The following is an 18,208-nucleotide window of genomic DNA, read 5'->3' as shown; positions in this document are numbered from 1 at the left end:
CGACTTGAGTTCGCGTTGATGCGAGCGACTGCACGAAGGTCAATTCGCTCGCTGCTCTCGCCGCGTTTGCTCACTGTAGCGTTTCGACAGCGAGTTTCCGCGCTCGTCGAGTGAGATGTGTTCGTGTTTGTTTATGCGCGCGTGACACCGTGCTTGTTAATTTAGTCGTCGAGTCAGATGAGTTCGTGTTTGTTTATGCGCGCGTGACACCATGCTTATTAATTTAGTCGATGTGTCTGTGCTTACAAGCTTATACGGCCGATCAAAATACTATCTTTACTTCGTATAGCTAGCTGTCGACTAATTTGCTATCCCGAATCGATGCAGTTTCGCCTTTAGGTCGAAATTGCCATTTTTCTTTGGTGGCTCTATTATTGCATGTTTTGGAAGCTTACCCCTCCAGTTCCCGCCAAGCTGCAAGAATTTTGCGTTGAAATTTTTTGCACTCCGTTTTTCTCGCTAGCTGCAAGGCCAGCACGACAGCATCGTATTGCTTTCGAGGATGTTGCAACAAAGGCCCGTTCGCCATTGTTGCAGTGTATTCTGTAGAAAGTGAGAAAACAAAAACAAACGGAATCTTTCTTCGAGGATGCTGCGCTAGCCGAGTTAAATACAATGCATGTCGCTGTGCTACCCTGGAAGTGTTCGCAATTTGTAAAGTGCGTCAGCAGTGTTAAAAGTGGAAGGATTATTTTTGCTGACGTCGCTTTTGTGTCCATAGTGTGCGTAGGTCTTCTCAAGCTTCACACCGGAAATTACTAGAGCCTTGAGTCGTAGTTTTTTGTATTGCTAGGAAGAGTCGGCCCAGCTGCGACGCTCTGCTTGTTTCGGCTATTGCGGTTGTTTCTGCTTTCGGCTTGTTTACTGCGCTCACATGTGTTGCTTATCTTTAAACTGTTTCTTTGTGTGTGTGTGTGTGTGTGTTTGTGTGTGTGTGTGTGTGTGTTTACCTGCCATTGCGCGATAATTATAGCGTATATATGTGCTCTCACATGTGCAAGTGCCAAAAGCGTGCTGTTTAGAACATGCGACAGATGCACATAACTCTTCAGCAACGTAGATTGCAATATGCAGTATAATGTATATAATGGTCGACTCCGTCGACCCTATATTGAAAAAGTGACGGCACTGTTTTGTATGGACGGATGGAAACGGAAGAAAAATTAGCCGGGATAGTAGGCCCACCGTTCATTTCAAGCCACTTGAACACGTTTTAAGTTAAAGCGTGTGTTATAACGAAAGCACATTACGTGAGCAATTGGAGCGCCGTCGCTTGGCGTACGCTGGGCGCATATGCGTATACCTCGCCACTTAGAATTTGCTCGGAAAACCTGTCGTAACAGAAAAACAGCTGCCGTGAGGTTTGTGCTGAGGCTCCTTTTTTTATTCAGTATGTAGTAAAGGAAACAGCGAAGCTGCTCTCTCTCTCATATATATATACTACGTCAGAGTATTGTACTCTGACGAAGTCCTCTTTTCTGCGTATGTTACGTCGGGTCCTGCGTGCTGAACTTTCAAGAAACACCCTGTGTGTGTGTGTGTGTGTGTGTCAGTGTCAGTTCCGCCAAGCTGTGAAGTCAGTTGTTCCCTAACTTGAATAACAAATTATCGTAGGTTCTTCCACATTTCTGGAACATACGGATCGCTTTGTCATTATGATTTGTGTATTTTGTTTTTGTTACGAAAATTGCATGCAAAACTTATATTCTCAATTTATGTGCAAACGTTTAGGCTATTCCAGTAATGAAGTCACTTGACTCAAGCTGAAATGATGTCGCAGTGCAAGTTGTTATGTTAACAACACAGGCTCCTGCTAGAACACATATTCGCAGAATTCGCAGGCGCTTTTTCAAATACTACACGCAGATGTGAAAATAAACAAGGATGATTATCTAACGCTCTTTCACAAAACGTTGCCACGAACAAGACACAGTACATTCGTGCAACCAATAATAGCTCGAACAGACTTACTCCGCTTTTCTTTCTTTCCTGATGCTATTAAAATGTGGAATGAATTACCGAATGAAGTGGTACAAAAAAATGCTGCGAGTGATTTGGGGTTGGTCTTGATAAGTATTTCGCTCAAACTGTATAGCTTATTATTTGTTCCTTGCATGTAGCTGTCCTTTTTTTTTTGTACTAATGTTCTATGTATTACAAATGTTCTCCTACAAATGATCTTCAATGTTTGTGCTATGTACAATTCAATTACTGACCCTCTCATTAACGACCCTCAAGTGAGGGTTAACAGTATGACTAAATAAATAAAGACGACGTCAGCGCTTGTATACTATATGTTGGTGTTCAAAAGTTGTGTTGCACCTAGACCGAAGTGACATCGGGTGTCGGATCTCCCTTGCAGAGTGTAACAGTGTCAAGACAGTGCGGCGCTTCTCGCTACCAGTGTGAAAGATGCGAATATACTTTTCTTTTGCAGGCCGTACACTGACGTAGCGCCACCACACTTCTGCGCTTACGCGTCATTTGCAGCGAAGCACAAATACACGCGGCTAATTTACAAATACACGCGGCTACAGAGCAAAACTCGCTCAAGCACAGCGACCACTGGGACATTGTCCGAAGTTGCTGTGCCTATGGGTGGTTGCCGGTAAAATGTCTGCTTGTTTTTTTCTTGCTTTTACTTTCAATGAACGTTTTCCTCCTCTCCCACACGCGTACATGGTCGGCTGCTTAGCGCCAAGAACGCAGTGCCGAGCAAGGCGCTAGGTACATGTGTGTGTGTGCCTAATGCAGATGTGCCCGCGCGGTTGTGTTTTGTTCTACAGCATGCGTTTGTTTCGCCGGTTACGAATAAACATTTCGTTCACAGTGCGCACACATCGACAGCCCGGCTAGACGTTAGGAATGGCAAAATTCCAATAGCAGCGGTACTTCGTTAACGGCTTACTGCATCCAAACGCACCGTCGTTTACTGAGCCAGACGCGTTCACTGCACTGCTCTGCGATCAATTAAGTCATAGTTCGTGTGCAAATGCGAAGGTGATTTGCAAATGACCGAAATCGAAAGGCGCCATCACGACAGCATTTTCACAGGTTGGTGAATATATATATATATATATATATATATATATATATATATATATATATATATATATATATATACTGATACAGTCTACTCCCGTTAATTCGACCCTTGCGGGACCACAACAATTGGCTGTATTGTCAAAAAGGTCGATTTAACAAACTGCGGCAAAGTGTTCGAATGAATCTTTTTTGCTAGAAGTAGTCTGTCGTCATGCTACGGCACGGTATTGCTCTAATTACGCATGTCTCCGTCGGTCAGTCAGTGGCCCACGGACCACCCTGGCCACTGCACAAATCATCATCACGGCAGGCCAGGTTGCTGCCGCTGTCGCCGTCGCCTCGGCCGCGCCCGTGGAAGCAGTAGCCGCTTGCTGAATTTCTTGTGGTTTAAAGCTTTTGTAACCGGTGCGGTGCATGAGGTGTCGTCGGTGGGTGTCGACTTCATATAAAGCGTACAGGCAATGAAGCCAAGGAAAACATGAGGGTAATTAGCTGTGATTGAAATTGAAATGTAGAAAATAATGAGGGAGAAGAGCAAATTAAATTGGACGAAAAGATAACTTGTAGCTGGCAGGAGCCGAACCGACAACCTCCGCATGACGCGTGCGTTGCGCTACCAATTGAGCTGCGGCGACGGCTATCCATTCGGCGACTATTTGGGGTTTCTATGAGTGTACTAGATCTCGCCCTGGGAAAGCTCCACTCCAGAATCACGGTGGGCAGATAGGGAACATCGTTGTTTGCTCGATGGTGCCATGTAACACGTGAACTCAACTGCAGGCACGTGGCTAGTAAACTGTCGTATGTATAAAAACCTCGTACATATACACACGAACAAGCTCTCACTGCCACTTCATTGCCATATGCCGAGTGCGCATCAAAGCACTCGCAGTTGACAAAAGAAAAAGAAGTATTTTGCCTTCGCCCACTGAATGTGTTGTGCTCTGCGTCAGTTGCCATCGCTTTGCTACATCCCTTATTAAGCCGGTGCGGTAGCGCAGCCTGCCGATTTGTTTGCCCAGCTACAGTTTAATCTCGTGACATGTGTTTAAGCTTACGTGTGCGTGCGTGCGGGCGTGCGCACGTGTAAACGAGACACACTGAGAACTAATAATAGCACAGATCTACGCACTACGGCTGCTCGCACGCGTGTTCGCCTAGCGCTGCGACGTACGCACGTGTGAACGCGTCATGCTTTTCTCTAAACTATAAGCCACCTCGTTACAGCTGGGGCCCAACTTACGTTGCCACGACTGCAAAAGTTGCTCCTCGTAGGATACTCGGCTGCGACGTACTTTATTAACGCGACAGCATTAAGGAGTTCGTTTCGCAGAAAATTTGGCGTCGAACCACACGTATCCAGGCCTTCCATGTGACGCAAGAAATCGACGAAGCTAACTGAGTTTCTCAAGCTAAAATACGTGGAAAAATCGTAAACTATGACTCACGTAAAACTTGCAGACATGATAGCTCTCGGACTGTAATTTGAGTGTACGAGAAAACCTAATTCTGTTACGCGCAAAACTCGAACAAGCTCCTTTTCCAGCGTTTCTACAATGCATATCCGGGACGCGTTGTCCGCCATTTGCGCACTCCGGCGCGTAAATATCATGGGAGTCCACGAAGAGCCGCGCCCGCTTCCTTGAATCACTTCCAGGTGGTACACGCCTCCGCCGCATCGTAGTGTTCCCGTATATGCTCTCGCAGGGAGCGGAGTCGCGCATAGGTTCGCATTGTGTTCCAGCCATGCAGTGAAGCCGTTCCTTACGCGCGCAGGAGGGCAATGCCACTCGGTGTTACATTTGCTATTTTTTTTCTGTTGGTCGCGATGCCACTTTTCAATACAGACTGCGCTCTAACCATTGACGTAGCTGGAAAGGGGTAGGGTTCCAACAGTCCGCAATTTTGTTTCTTTGTACATATATACACGCATATATACAAACACACGCACGAACGTGCATATTGGGGGTAGGACCCCCCCTCAATCCCCCGAAATAAAATCTTGACTACGCCCGCGACTCGAACAGCTAAATGTTTGCGTGTAAACAAGCAGTATCTTGCAACAAAAAGCGGCGCAATGTTTTTAAGCATGCATACGAACTTTCCTCGCCGAGGCTGGAAGGAAAAAAATGTTTTAAAGGATGTTTAAAAAAAAACATCGCACACGTATGGTGGACAATTATGTGAGCGCATTTTGGCTGCCGGAACCAGCCGATTAATGATCGTCGACAAGCGAGCTGTCGTGCCTGCAGTTATGTCAGCGAACGTTAACCGCTTCATTTATCACTAACCGTCGTCCACAGCAGCTGCACATTTTCGATATATGCGCTGCAAACACGTAGATTTATATCCATTTCAAATGTTCGCATGCGCACACTTTATGCAGAACTTATTTTTACGATTAATTTATACCGCAAGCTAAGCAGCTGCTTCATAGCAGCAAATCTGCAAGTGGAAAAATATCCAAGATACCAGGAGCTTCTAGGTCCAATTGATTTCGTACAAGGGAATGCATGACCAAAGGCTGCTGGCAGCAGGGCAAGAATGGTGGTTCTTGGAGCCTTGGAGGGTATAGAATTCAAAGCAACTGGAAAGCCAATAGGCTATTAACAGTAACAAAAGTGTCTCGTCCTGTCCACTCTCTTCGTTCTCTTCTTCGTGTGCTTTTGCAGTTTGAAGATGCAAGTAAGCCAACTAGCCCAGTTATCCATTCTGTTACAGTAATGAGAGGTCATTTTTATTGCACTAATCACACCAAGATGGGCGAACTTGCAAATTAATTATTCACAAATTGCGTACTGTAACACGAGAACACATTTTTTCTAAATCTCCTGATCAGGTCAGTTTACTGTAACAGCGCTTATTAAGCATACAGACAGAATCTTAGATTCCTCACGTCGAGTAAGGCCGATCTAATAACAAGCAAGATATTGCGGGCGGTAAATGCAGAAGCTATCCCACCTGTCTCATAAGGGGGAGCGCGCGAGGTTTTCGCTGACTACAAGAATGAATGCACACTAGCACGTTAACGTTACAGGAAAATTAAAACACCGACAAGGAGGAATAAACTTTTATATTGGAAACAGTTTTCCGGGGTACGCCCCGGTTCTGCTCTCGGTGGGAGGTCTCCTCATTCCAGGAACCCTCTGGCCTTCGCTGCTTCCTTGGCCCTGGCGACGAGACGTCGTTGTTGTTCCAGGTCCTCGGAGACGAGCTGGCCTCCCACGTGAACACCGACAAAAAATTAAAAAAAAAAACGGGACAGGAAAACCAGGGTACAACGGGCAAATTGTATCTGCTAGTGTTTACTCTGTTTTGAACACGCTGTCTAGACCCGCATTGTCAGAACAATTGTACAAGCAGCATAGCGAATTGGGCGCGTTGGTAAGTTAACATTCTTGGCGTATATGTGCAGCGCGACACAGACGTGTCGTTCATTCTTTTTCCCGCGTCTGTGTCGCGCTGCACATATACGCGAAAAAATCGTATACGTGAACAACCTATCATGCCAGGCGAACTCATCTCAGCGTTCACAGGTGCGTTACTCGGGATAAATGTTGCTTTAGTGTAAACAAGGTGAACGGACCTCGCATATCCTGGCCCGTTTCGGAGCCGGCCAGTCGCGGCCCAGTAGCCATAGCAGTCGCCGGCGCACATCTGTCCATCCGCACGGCACCGCGTAAAAAGCTTTGCCACATTCCGTGCGGTTTGTGCTGTTTAATGTGCGCCGTCATATTGGAATACAAGTGTCAATATGTGTTTCGCATCGCTTCACCAAGGTCCTTGACCTAATGTCGTCGAATACCGCACCTCCAACCCGGAGCCGATGAATGCAATGCACGCTCGACGCGGTCTGCTGATTGCAATGTCGATGGCACTGACGGACACGACGAGTTGGCGTCGCACCCGTAAAGTTGGCTTCGCAGCAGTGCAGTTGAACACTTGACGTCATTTTGCACCACGTGATAGCGCTCGGCGAATAGCGGTGCGAGCGGTGCCGGAAAAGTTATGCGCAACCCTGCTCCCTGCGGGAGCATGTACAGGGGCACTACCGCACCGCGGTCCATGCAAGGGGCCGCGTATCTATCGTTCATTCAAGAAACATACGAAATATGACCAGCCATATCGCACACCGGCCTTGAGTGATAGTTGCGAGGAACATATTTTTGTGATAGAAACTATATGGACACTCCAGGCGAATTTTCGATGTCGTATAAAGTTCAAGTGCGGTAATATCGCCGTCGCGCGCCGTATGCTGTAGGTGCGAGCGAACGTTTTCGAAGGCTAACCGAGGCTGGTGGGTTGACGCGGCGGTGTCTTCTCGAATTCGCAAGGGAGGCAGGCGGGGGGGGGGGGGGGGCTGTATTCTCACGCGAGCAAGAGGGGGGTCAGGGAGGGGTGTAAGTGTGTGCTTGCTTGGAGGTGATGGGGGAGGTGGCAGGTGCTCATCTCGGCTGCCGCGGCTGAGCGCGGTCGCGCGCTTCCGTTCTTGGAGGCAAACTGCGGTGAGTTCGAAGGTTAGCCGACCTGAGGTAGCTCTTGGCTAAGTGTGCGCTGTGTTCTCGTGCTCTTAGATAGCGTTGAAACTAGAGGGAGCACGAAGGGGAATTCGCTCGCCGCTGCTGCCGCTCTTCAACGCCAGTGTTCTGACAGCGAGTGTGCGCGGTCATAGAGTGCGATCTGTTCGTATTTGCGTGTGCGTGCGTGACAACGTGCTCGTTAATTTAGATGATACGCGAATGTTTATAGCAGTTTATGGAGCTGATAAAGCGACTTCACTTACTTCGTACAGCTGTCCAATAACTTGCTACAGCAAACAATGCTTCGTATTTCGCACGAAGCCGTGTGTTTATTGTATTTAATTGGAACTTTCGGGAGTTTGGCTCACAGTGTGAAGGGTTAGTTGGAAAAGGGGTTCGAGAGGTAGGAGAGGGGGGCATTAAGTGCATGCGCACGAATTATCTGTGGGAACTTCGTGCAATTCACACTTTCTCTCCAGTGTAGACGCACATCGTCATATCGGTATTCATCCACGTTGTCGGCAACACGCATCTGCTTCGTGTCAAAACAAAAGCCGAAAGCCGAAAGAAAATACCGAAAGAACGAATTTAGCGTCGCTTAACAGCCGGAGGAAACTGTACTGTGTATCTCACAGTACAGGAGAGAGCTTCATTAATTAAAAAAAAAGAAGTGCGGGATCTCAAATATTTTTTTACGTATTCCGTTGCGGTTTTACATTGGTTATGGTGTGCACATGACCAGCTTGTCGCAACGGTATACGCTTCTATTGCGCTCCAATTCCACTCAGCGGAGTGGTATAATGGGACGAAGGGCGTGGGAGCCGGCTTTGTCTTGCAAAACGTCGATGACGCACGTGCGACAGCGTCGCACTAAGTTACGCCACCAGCGCACACCGGGCTGCGCCAGCATTTGAGGAGAGCAAGGCTGCGAGTGCGCTTTCGTCAGACTCGATATTATAGCTTGTAATACTGTAGCTCTGTTTGGGCTCTTTTGTACTGTTGGGCGAACTCGATACTAGCCTAGATCCCGAAAGCGTTAGTAATTGGGTGACACCGCGCGAGAGCGCACAGAACCTTAGTCATCTCTTTTTGGGCTGTTTCGCAAGCAGGGCCCACACAGCCGTCTGCTGTAGCTTGATTTCGCTTCTGGTCTTCTAAAACTCTTTATTTCAGTCATTTATACGATCACTTTTGTTGCGGTTGCTGTTCCCGTTTGTTTTCTTCTCACCATTGTATCCGTGGTCCCCTCTGCTACTCTAGTGCGCGTTCAAGCATCGGCACCAATTTTTTTCTTCTTTAGAACCCGACGTGGAGGGCCGGCGGGATGCATCGAATTTTCGGAGCCCACACATGTGCCAATGAGGGCGAGAATGGCTGCGGCGGGGGTGAGAGCGGTCTGATTGTTCGCGTCTTCGATGTGTTGCAACGCGTGCCTGTTCTGTCGCGCACGCAATCCATTTGCTTTTCATCTCTTCGATTGCGCCGTCGAAAAAGACGACTCTAGCGTTATGGAAATGAGATGCGATTTGGCCATGACTCAGAGGCATCGTGTTTCGTTTTAAACATACGGCGTTGAAATTAAAATATAGCGCCACGTGTGTCATTTCGTGCCGGCGGGAGGAACTGGACGACGACGGGAGGAGGTTAGGGAGAGAGAGGTGAGGCATGAATGAATCTACACACACACTATATATATATATATATATATATATATATATATATATATATATATATATATATATATATATATATATATATATATATATATATTGTAATGGGTGCACTGAACAGTTCCGATGGTACCGTCTCTTCGTAACCGAGGAGGCAGGTGACGCAGAGCAGGAACAGCTGGTAGCTCGAACGGCTCACACTCGTGCCAAGCACTGGCGATCCGGCTGGCCCACTGGTTGCACAGCAGGCATGGAAGAGACGATCTGGCTGGCCTTGTTCCTGTGCTCTTCTTCTTCATTACAATATATTGTCACGTGGTGGTGACGTTAAGAACACAGTAACAATACTGTGAAAGGCAAAACTAGATTTTTATTGGGCGAACCTGTGCCCACAAAACAAGCTACACTTATAGCACAACGAAAGCGGCGAACACAGTCGGCGATCGTCGAAAATCTAATCTGCGGGTCAAGCGCGTCGGCTTTTATAGAGCAGTCGTCGAATGTTCCAGACTAATCGTTCGGACCCGCGTGCCTTCCACAAAGTTCTACACCATTCGCGTCAGGTGATGAAATCAGATAACATAAGTCTCGGCGACAACAGACAGCGGACAGAAGCATCGATAACTTTCCAGAACCTTCGGATACATGCAGGCGCGTCCCATGCTGTGCGATTACATTTGTTAGGCGGCGAAACGTGGTTGCCCGATAAAGATAAGTACACGTGTCAATATATATATATATATATATATATATATATATATATATTAGAGAGAGAGAGAGAGATAGAGAGAGAGAGAGAAAGGAGGAGATAGTGTCTGTATGTGTGTTTGCATATCGTTTCATGGCGTAAGCGAGGGCTAGCAGTTATTCGAGCAGGCGTGCTCCCACGTGTCTTCCCGATGGCGCAAAGACTTGTAGCGTCAGCATGTGTGGTTGTTATTTTCGCGCAGTGCTAAAAAAGTTTTCTTTGCGGTAGTTAGAACGTTACTGAGCAGCATTTGCGAAATGTACCTGCCCCACGGAAGCATTTCCCTAATGTTTCCACTTGCTACGTCGCAATTTCGATGGCCTCCTAACTCATATCGGTATTCATCCATGTTGTCGGCAACAGACAACCGTTTCGCGTCAAAACAAAAGCGTTTGTGCGGATACCGAAAGAACGAATTTAGCCATAAGAAGCATATACAGTGCTAAAAAGCGGGCACGTCCTGTGCTACCGGGGCTTAGCGGAGAGACGAGAACTAGGAGTCGGATTCCTGATTAATAAGAATATAGCTGGTAACATGCAGGAATTCTATAGCATTAACGAGAGGGTTTCAGGTCTTGTTGTGAAACTTAAAAAGAGGTACAAAATGAAGATTGTACAGGTCTACGCCCCTACATCCAGTCATGATGACCAGGAAGTCGAAAGCTTCTATGAAGACGTGGAATCGGCGATGGGCAGAGTGAAAACTAAATACACTATACTAATGGGCGACTTTAATGCCAAGGTAGGCACGAAGCAGGCTGGAGACAAGGGAGTGGGGGAATATGGCATAGGCACTAGGAATAGCAGGGGAGAGTTATTAGTAGAGTTTGCGGAACAGTATAATATGAGGATAATGAATACCTTCTTCCGCAAGCGGGAATGTCGAAAGTGGACGTGGAGGAGCCCGAACGGCGAGACTAGAAATGAAATAGACTTCATACTCTGCGCTAACCCCGGCATCATACAAGATGTGGACGTGCTCAGCAAGGTGCGCTGCAGTGACCATAGGTTGGTAAGAACTCTAATTAGCCTAGACCTGCGGAGGGAACGGAGGAAACTGGTACATAAGAAGCCGATCAATGAGTCAGCGTTAAGAGGAAAAATAGAGGAATTCCAGATCAAGCTACAGAACAGGAATTCGGCTTTAGCTCAGAAAGAGGACCTTAGTGTTGCAGCAATGAACGACAATCTTGTGGGCATCATTAAGGAGGGTGCAATAGAAGTCGGCGGTAACTCCGTTAGACAGGATACCAGTAAGCTATCGCAGGTGACGAAAGATCTGATCAAGAAACGCAAATGTATGAAAGCCTCTAACCCTACAGCTATAATAGAACTAGCAGAACTTTGGAAGTTAATCAAAAAGCGTCAGACAGCTGACATAAGGAAGTAAATTATGGGTAGAATTGAACGTGCTCTCAGGAACGGGGGAAGCCTAAAAGCAGTGAAGAAGAAACTGGGAATTGGCAAGAATCAGATGTATGCGTTAAGAGACAAAGCCGGCAAAATCATTACTAATATGGAAGAGATAGTTCAAGTGGCTGAGGAGTTCTATAGAGATTTATACAGTACCAGTGGCACCCACGACGATAATGGAAGACAGAATAATCTAGAGGAATTCGAAATTCCACAGGTAACGCCGGAAGAAGTAAAGAAAGCCTTGGGAGCTATGCAAAGGGGGAAGGCAGCTGGGGAGGATCAGATAACAGCAGATTTGTTGAAGGATGGTGGGCCGATTGTTCTAGAGAAACTGGCCACACTGCATACGCAATGCCTCATGACCTCGAGCGTACCGGAATCTTGGAAGAACGCTAACATAATCCTAATCCATAAGAAAGGGGACGCTTTAGACTTGAAAAATTATAGGCCGATCAGCTTACTGTCAGTTGCCTACAAACTATTTACTAAGGTAATCGCAAATAGAATCAGGAACACCTTGGACTTCTGTCAAGCAAATGACCAGGCAGGATTCCGCAAAGGCTACTCAACAATAGACCATATTCACACTATCAATCAGGTGATAGAGAAATGTGCGGAATATAACCAACCCTTATATATATATAGCTTTCATTGGTTACGAGAAAGCGTTTGATTCAGTCGAAACCTCAGCAGTCGTGAAGGCACTGTGAAATCAGGGTGTAGACGAGCCGTATGTAAAAATACTGAAACATATCTATAGCGGCTCCACAGCCACCGTAGTCCTCCATAAAGAAAGCAACAAAATCCCAATAAAGAAAGGCGTCAGGCAGGAAGATACGATATCTCCAATGCAATTCACAGCGTATTTACAAGAGGTATTCAGAGACCTGGATTGGGAAGAACTGGGGATAAGAGTTAATGGAGAATACCTTAGTAACTTGCGCTTCGCTGATGATATTTCCTTGCTTAGTAACTCAGGGGACCAAGTGCAATGCATGCTCACTGACCTGGAAAGGCAAAGCCGAAGGTGGGTCTAAAAAATAATCTGCAGGAAACTAAAGTAATGTTTAACAGTCTCTGAAGAGAACACACGATTACGGTAGGTAGTGAGGTACTGGAAGTGGTAAGGGAATACATCTACTTAGGACAGGTAGGGACTGCGGATCCGGATCATGAAACTGAAATAATCAGAAGAATAAGAATGGGCTGGGGTGCGTTTGGCAGGCATTCTCAGATCATGAACAGCAGGTTGCCATTATCCCTCAAGAGAAAAGTGTATAATAGCCGTGTCTTACCAGTACTCACCTGCGGGGCAGAAACCTGGAGGCTTACGAAAAGGGTTCTACTTAAATTGAGGACGACGCAACGAGCTATGGAAAGAAGAATGATGGGTGTAACGTTAAGGAATAAGAAAAGAGTAGATTGGGTGAGGGAACAAACTCGAGTTAATGACATCTTAGTTGAAATCAAGAAAAAGAAATGGGGGGCATGGGCATAACATGTAATGAGAGGGAAGATAACCGATGGTCATTAAGGGTTACGGACTGGATTCCAAGGGAAGGGAAGCGTAGCAGGGGGCGGCAGAAAGTTACGTGGGGGGATGAGATTAAGAAGTTTGCAGGTACGACATGGCCACAATTACTACTTGACCGGGGTTGTTGGACAAGTATGGGAGAGGCCTTTGCCCTGCGGTGGGCGTAACGAGGCTGATGATGATGATGAATTTCGATGGGAGCAATCCCTAATCATTGTAAAAGGGACAGCGACGTCGCTACCTCACAGCTGTAACGTAGACAAAGCAACGTGCAAAAACGACCATATTGAGCAGTCAAGACGTATCAGAGATTTACTGGAGGGCTAATTGGTTTATGTTCGGACGACGCCCGTCCGACGACGTAATATCTGCGTACTCCTTCATGTATTGCCTGATAAGTTATCACTCATTCTACAATCAAGGGGCGCTGAGGTAACACCTTCTACGTAACGTAAAACCCCTCCGCTGTGAGTGTGGCGTCATGTTAGGTGTCGAACGCTGCACATAAGAAAACGATAGCGCTATGTGTTGCCCTCGTAACGCAATTGAATTGCATGAGCTACAGGCCGTCCTTCGTGACGTCATGGCGGTTTTCTTCTCTACCGCGACGGTTGGCGGCGGATCTCGGCACTGACTGAGCACCCTCGAAACTTTATTAAGCCGCTTGGAACCGAAACCATTCGACTCGGGTGGTGAGTTCAGATCATAGTCAGTGTTGGTTTGTAAACATGAACATATAAGAATAAACCTAGGTTTAAGTATATGTTGTGTTATACGAAATACACATCATATACGTTGTCGCAGGTAACCAACGTTCATGGTTATATTGCGCTTAGTTTTACACTGACGATATTAAGTGAAGGACAGGGCTAAGCGCAATATAACCATGAACGTTCACCAACTAGCCCCCTTCATTGCGTAACCAACGTGTTCAAAAATAATCTAAAAACACCATGCAAGATACAATTTTAGGGTGGACAGTCTTCGGTCGTTAGACCTCTGATTACCGAAGACCGCCGGTCCTGTAATCGTATCTTGTAGCACGATTTTATAATCTTTATTTGAAAACCTTGGCAAACGTTATCTGGAACACAGGGTGTAATGCAACAAAACGTCATTGTTCTTTTCGGAAAGATGGGTCTGAATGTAAGTTTAGCCTGTTTTAGGCTTTTGCAGCACGCCTTATGTGCGAGGCCGGACCAGGAGACAGTGCGAGTTCTCTTTTATTACTTTTGATCTCGTGTACCGAACAAGCTTGTAACCGCAAGTAGGCACAAAGACTTCAAATTCCGATGTAGTTCAGCTACGTTTTCTGTCGATACTGTTGTTTTCTGTTGATACTGTCTGGTGCACACATCAATGTTACACACGAACACTATCTTGGTGGCCGCTCAGATAAAAAAATAATAATAAACCTCATGAGCCATTCCACTCTGTGAAGGTGGATGCCCAACGAAGCTGTTTTGCATACGACAAAAAGGTGACACAGAATTGTGAACGTATGTACGGGCTCATTTACCATGATTTTTACATACATTCGCGTGGACGACAGGACCGTCGCCCCGAGGAGCCGGAGGAGACTAGAAATTCGTGACGTTTCGACGGGACCGCGACCACGGGAGAGCGGAAGGATATGAAAGGAGATACGCAAGTGCACAGAACGCCGACAGAGAGGGCGGCGCGAACATAGGCATGGCCAACTCGCGTCAAAGTGTAGTATCTGTTCTTATCAGCTTAATATCTGGTACGGGTTGTACTCCGACCCAAGACATTAAACTTACTTTTTGCAACCTGGCTGAGTGCTTGAAGCCTGCATCACCTCCGCCGCGGTTGGGCCCGGTATTGCACTAACTTCTTGATCGGCCCACGCTTTTTGGTCTACAGACATCGATCCGCTGGATACTAGCCACATGCAGCTTCACTGTAGAAATAAACAATCGGGTGGGCTGTATCGTAGAAGCATTCTTGATTTTTTACCAAGCAAACGCGCGGTCATAGTGACATGTCTATTGCGCATGCGCGTCCTTTCGTGCTGATGTGCCTGCCAAAACGCAATACCAGGTGGATGCTTCGGGAGAGCATGCAAAAACGTAGTTTTGGCACGCGCTCGCTCGTAGACATTTAAATGTTGTTCTCGCTTCTACGTCGATGATGTAGGTACATCCGTCCTCCTAGGTTGTTTTTCTTTCCACTTTCCCGATAATTTGATCTCATGCCTATAGGCAACCTACAAATTATGACACTGGGCAACATGCGTACTCGTTTTCCTTTTTTTGCTTGTCTGGCTATTTTTAGGCTACGACCTCGATTGGCGAACAGCTGTAACACGTGCCCTCTTTGCTCGGTCCATATCTTCATTGATTTTGCGGTGGAAGCAAGACACAGTTGTGACACCTTTCTGCAAATGTATTGGACGAGGAGACAATAAGTACAGTTGATATCACTTCAATTTCCTGTCGCACTTGCGGTGAACGACCGTCGATTTAGCCCAAATCTTCTCCAAACTGAATTTAGGCCTATCGAACGTTCCAAATAATTGCTTTGTCCCATTTGTAATGAAGTGCGGTTATTCTTTGCCGAAAGAACAGCTGTATACACGGTGTCCCAACTATCATGCACCAAGATTTAAACATACGCAAATGCCACGTAGCTGGACAGAATAAAGGTAATGTTATTTGCCGTTGCTTGGAGATGCTCAGATTATTTTTTGCACTCGGCCTAATTACGTGATTAGTCATAGTTTTTAATTAACTTCTCAAATATTATAATTAGATGAAAAGTGTTAATGAGAAAATTGTGGAGGAACGTGAACAACTCCCGATACAGCTTTCTTTTGCCCAATACACGCTACGTATAAAAGTGTTTTTCCGAACGTAACCAAAGCCCGCTAATACACGCGAAATTGCCGCGAGACTGGCCGCTCGAGGCATTTTGCGTGTATTCGCGGGCTCTTTCACGTTCGGAAAAACACTTTTATACGTAGCGTGTATTGGGCAAAAGAAAGCTGTATCGGGAGTTGTTCACGTTCCTCCACAATTTTCTCATTAACACTTTTCATAATATTTGAGAAGTTAATTAAAAAATTAAGAATAATAACGCAATTAGGCTGAACGAAAAAAAGTAATCTGAGTATCTCCAAGCAACGGCGAACTACACTACCTTGATTCTGTCCACCTACGTGGCATTTGCATAATTTTGCATCTTGGTGCCTGATGGTTGGGACACACTGCTTATACCAATAGATGCTGTCAATATTCGCATGATTTTGGGCAACGTCTCTCCTTTATTTTATTCTTGCGGTGTTTCTTCTTCTTTTTTTTTTTTGGCTTACCCCCCTTCTTCCAGCGATAAAAGGTAGTTATCTTTCTGTTTGAACGCGATAACTTAATCATAAGGGTTCTGTTTGTCCTCCCTTTCACTCTAATCCTAAAAGGATATGGCATTACAGATACACTAAACATTTTAACACCCTTATGCGAAGGGTGCTTGCTTGTCCCGCGTTTAACATACTCATCCTTCAGGGATGAAATCGGGACATGGATGGGGACAAATGAGGTTTTATTTTTCGGCGACTCCTTTTGGGGGGGGGGGGGGGTACGTAAACATGATGATCGCTGAGACAGATGAGACAGAAGAAATTGGACGAAATAAACTATAATAGCTACCAAGTCCAAACTGTGGCACCAATAAGATATCTTCGTGCGCACCAGGTAGCCAGAATTAGGTTTTGAACTAAGGCTTTTCCGGTCGCAACACAGATCAGTACTTCGAGCTAGTCCCTGTCGTGTACAATAAGATCCTATAACCTTAGGTCTAAGGGTGTTCGCTGTCGGGAGCACCAGCACCGTTAAGGCTGTACAAAAAACCTTGAAGTATATTACAGTAGTGCCGCGACTGCTGTGTAGTATACGAGCACGCTGAATCGCACGAAGGCTGCTGAGACTTTCCTATTCCACGTCGCGAACACATGCATTCGTGTGTGGCAGCTGTCGCACTATGCTGTTACAACACATCCTTTCCAAATGCCTCCAACGCGCGCGCACTCGCACTTGCTATAGGGACAGGCGCGCATAACGCATGTGTAAAACAGGCTTTGTGGCGCTGTCTTTAAACTGTACGAGACGTTGTGTCTTTCGGCGAGGTCGCCTGGCTACAACGCTGGTGAGGCTAAAATGATTGATTTTAGTTAATATAAGATGCCGCAAGCGCTTCTCTCAAATAAGGCTGCCGGAGTTTGACGCGGCTGCAAAGAGCTTCTAATCAGTGGTTGGCCTTGCATTGCATTTTGGTACCGTCGATGTGTGCCCACGTGAGACCAACATTAAGATTTCAGTCACTCGGGTCATTTTTGTTTCTTTAGTTGAGAACTTCCAAGCTTCGTAACCACTTTGCAGCGTTGCTTCCAAACTTGTAGTTAATTAGTTGTTTGTTCGTTACCTCTCACTGACTGACTCTTCAGGTTAGAACAGAAACTTATCGTATTGTATATTCAAACGGGACACGCTTAAATTCCTCGGAATAGATATGCGTTGACTGTTGTTCCTTCTCATCGGCGTACTTTCTTTTCACTTTAATTCCGGTATATTGCCACCAGCTATTAGTTATCCATCTCCGTTCCGAGAGGCGAATGTTATTTCGTAATTTCAACTCTAAGTACTTATTGGAGCTCGCTGTTAGCCACTGAACGCTTTTGGAAGTATAGTAGGGGAAATTATCGAAGTGAAACTAGTGAGCTGGATTCGGTACTGGTTTACTATAGCACATCGCATACATGCACGGGCCAAGTAAGTGGTACGAGTATTCGGCGATTGTGTGAAATGCTGCATTGGTGGGATGTAGCCACGTGGAAAAACTCTATATAATGACTATATAATTTGGACTTGTCACGGGCGCCCCGCGAAACAAAATCGGTAACCCCTGAACGATGGTGTACAAGGGAAGCAATCGGTTTGCTGTGAACGTTTGTGAATCGGTCTGCTGAGACGTGTTTTCGATACACCACTGACGTGCGCAAATAGTAATTTTCGAGACGGAATAACATTCGAATACGATAGTACGCGAAGCAATTCGAATTTATTACCTTTAGTTCTCTAATAAGTAACTGCCGTTCTTAACTACAGTTAAGAAAAGTTGTCTTCACATTTTAAGTTTATGACATTGTCTGATTTCTGTCGATCGTTTTATTGCACCTTATAAAGCGGTTTGTTCAAAGCACGTGGGTCAATAACGAGCCTATTCGCATATTTATTGATCAGTGCGAATTTTAGCGGTTTAG

The 18,208-nt window shown here is 46.0% G+C and overlaps 1 protein-coding gene and 1 pseudogene across 2 annotated transcripts in view; both read left to right on the top strand.

The window, feature by feature from the left end:
* The window catches only part of LOC142575924 (uncharacterized), a 350,863-nt gene that overhangs the window by 303,001 nt on the left and 29,654 nt on the right, over positions 1-18,208 (top strand). The gene's annotated exons all lie outside the window — the stretch shown is intronic.
* Positions 14,630-14,806, top strand: LOC142576833 (U2 spliceosomal RNA; annotated as a pseudogene).

This window comes from Dermacentor variabilis, chromosome 3, assembly GCF_050947875.1.
Source record: "Dermacentor variabilis isolate Ectoservices chromosome 3, ASM5094787v1, whole genome shotgun sequence".
Classification (NCBI taxonomy): domain Eukaryota; kingdom Metazoa; phylum Arthropoda; class Arachnida; order Ixodida; family Ixodidae; genus Dermacentor; species Dermacentor variabilis.
This window is presented reverse-complemented; position numbering and strand designations above follow the sequence as displayed.